The following is a 3145-nucleotide window of genomic DNA, read 5'->3' as shown; positions in this document are numbered from 1 at the left end:
TTGTAGTCCAGGATGGTCTCCAAGCACAACGATCCTCCTGCCTCAGCCTCCTGAGTGCTGGGATTACAGGGGTGTGCACGGCTTGTGCTTTCATTTCAACTAGCCATGTGCTCCCAGGAGAAAAGCCCTTCTTCTCTTGTTGCCACGAGAGACAAGTCCTTGTATGTGCTTGACGGATGGATTCCAGGTCCAGGCTGGATTGCTGGCTCTCTGAGTTACCTCACAAGGCCTGTAGGTGGAGAAAGAAGTCCTTTTCTCATGAGAGATTAGTGCCAGGGCTGGAGCCCAGCTGAGGGCGGCCAGGCCTGCTTGCCCACCTTGAGCGGAAAGAAAGGTGCTGAGTCATCATAATTTATGGTTTGAGGAGCGGAGGTGGGCTCAGACCTGTGCTGTGGAAGGGCAGGATGCCTCCCTGCGGAGACTAAGGAGTCACTGCAGCAATGGCCTGCAGCTCCTGCTGCAGGGCACCAGGCTGGGCTGAGCTAGGGTGGTGCTGCCACGGGACACAGCTTGCTGCGAGGTTGGCTCCAGGTGGCACAGTCCACTGGACAGGGTAGGGAGACTGTGCAGACAGTGTTGTCCCCTTTTCTGCAGCTCCTGGGTTTCCACTACTAAGGTGGATGTGGTGAAGGAGACTATGGTGTTCCCATGGACAGTGAAGTTGTATTTCGTTTTGTGGTAGATTTTCTCCGGGGCTGGTTGTTGACTAGCTGAAAGCGAATGGCTGACTGGAGTGGCACTGAAGGTCAGGTAGGGGCTGCTCAATTGCTCTGAGCCACGGCTCTTGGGAAACAAGAGAGCCACTAGTTGTGCCTGACTCATTCAACGCTAGACGGTGTTAACCAGGAGCTACGACGGCCAGGCCCGGGGCCAGGCTGGCGCTCCACGCCCCAAGCGGTGTGATGATGAGCCTGCTTCAGTTCTCAGCTCCAAGCTCACAGGTCTGCAGGGGGCGTGGGGTCTGCAGCGCCATCCGGTTAGTGCGGTTAGTGCTCGTGCGTGCTGCAAATCCCTGCACGCAGCACTGCCTATTGCCGAGTGTGGAGGTGCATGCTGTCATCGCAGCACTGGGAGGCTAAGGCAGGAGGATCACTGTGAGTTCGAGGCCTGCCTGGGTTATACGTTCTCAAACCAAAAAACCACTGCCTCTGAGGTAGCAGACTAGGGAAGGCTCCAAGGAGGTGACTGTTGATGGCAGCTTTTATTTGGTACTGACCTTCAGAGTATGCCACTTTGCAGATCTTTTTATTTTTTTGAGACAGGATTTTGCTAAATTGCCCAGATTGGGCCTAAATTGGTCATCTTCCTGCCTCACCCTCACAGTGTTTTGAGATCACACGCATGGCGGGCCAACGGGCAGTATGTATTTAGTTTCATTTATGTATTTGGTACAGGGCCTCATGATGCAGCTCAGACTCGTAGTGATCCACCTGTTTTCAGCTTCCCTGCGCTGGGATTCCAGGCGTGCACCATGCCTGGACTTGGTCGCTCGCTCAGTGCGCCCTGGAGGCAGGGCCGACGTGGCACACAGGACCGGGGATCAAACTCTGGTCCCTGCGCTTGCCAAAGCAAGCACTTAGTCTGCTAAGCTGTCTCACTGGCCCTTGAATGGCAGTTGTTTCTTTTTTAATTGAGAAATAAATATGAATGAGACAGTTTCACAGCGGATTATTAGGACAGTTTTGATAGTCAATACACTGTACATTGTTATCTTCTTAGTGGTTATCCATAGTACAAGAAGCAGACAGGATATTCTGTCCACACACTGTTAGTACACCTCTTTCTTCTCATTGAGTTAAGCGAAAGTAGCTGTAAATTTATCCTATTTTGTATATATAAATACAAATGATCTTTCCTTTGTATCTTTTTTTTTTAATTTTAATTTTTTTGTCTGTCAGAGGTGAATATTCTATTGGCATCTAAATACTACAAGTGTTTGAATTCAACTAAACAATGTGACACTGTCTAGCAGTCTATAATATTAGTGGGTTATCATCAGAAGTTATTGACTTGAGCCTTTTACAGCCCATCGTATTAATATGGATTTACTTTATCTACCTCATTTTTATACTTTTCTGCTGGATGGTTAAGACCAAGATATAGCAAGACCTATATACCCAGAAATGTAACTTTTGTATCTGATTGAATGACAGTTTTTTAAACAATAGAATTTCCTGCAACAGAAAATGTGTCTGTGTCAAGGGGCCAGGGATTTGGCTCAGTGGTGAATGCTTGCCTAGCAAGCTGGAAGCCCTGATTTCGGTCCTCAGCACTAAAAACAAAAAATAAACCTCCCCTAGAAATTGTATCCCGACTCCAGTGCATGGCGGCTCTAGAACATCCTCTTCCAGAGGTGCCAGCAGCCCCGTGCCCGGTTAGTGCTCGTGCGTGCTGCAAATCCCAGCGTCCTGGCCCAGTCCCCAGAGCCCCGAATCCTTCTTCTGTCTCCCTCAGCTCAGAACAACTCGAGGACACTGACGTTGCCTCCAAGGTGCACCCCATCGGCAGTGAAGGCGACGCAGTCTCGAGAAAACAGAAGCAAGCCCAGAACAGGACCTCTGTATCAAATGGAGGCGAGAAGGCTCCGCAGAGGCCAGCCCCCGAGGAAGCCCTACCAAGCGCTGAGGCACAGGCAGAGCAGCTGGCCTGGGAACTAGCCTGGTGCTTGGAGAAGCTGGAGCTTGGCCTCAAGATGCAGCGACCCACCCCAAACAGAAAGCGCAGGCTATTGGAGCAGTTGAACCCTGTGCAAAGAACTTGCCCCGGGACAGACAGCTGATGCACTTCTTGTTTAGGAACTACAGGGCTCAGAACGAGGCTGAGTGGCCAGAGGCACTGCGAAATCTCAGGGCAGCTGCTCATGAAGCCCAGGTGCAGCCTGTAGGTGGGTCCACCAGAAAAAAGAGCCAAAGAGTCTGCAGGTCGCGTCCAGGAGGGAGCCAAGGCCACCCTTGATACTCCTGATGAAGAGTTTAGGCTCAAGTTCTTTTTTTTTTTTTGTTTGTTTTGTTTTTGGTGGAACCAGGGATTGAACTCAGACCCTTGTGCTTGCCAGGGAAGCACTTATTCCACTGAGCCATTTCCCTGGCCCTTAGGCTCAAGTTCTTTTAGCTTCTTCCCCATCTTGGAAGTTTTCATGTGGTAG

The 3145-nt window shown here is 50.6% G+C and overlaps 1 pseudogene; it reads left to right on the top strand.

Annotated features, from left to right (window-relative positions):
• The first annotated feature begins 2323 nt into the window (after positions 1-2323).
• Positions 2324-3145, top strand: LOC101573046 (annotated as a pseudogene).

This window comes from Octodon degus, unplaced genomic scaffold (assembly GCF_000260255.1).
Source record: "Octodon degus isolate 3935 unplaced genomic scaffold, OctDeg1.0 scaffold00043, whole genome shotgun sequence".
NCBI classification, from domain to species: Eukaryota; Metazoa; Chordata; class Mammalia; order Rodentia; family Octodontidae; genus Octodon; species Octodon degus.
The sequence above is the reverse complement of the archived record's forward strand: the minus strand, read 5'-3'. Positions and strand labels throughout refer to the sequence as shown.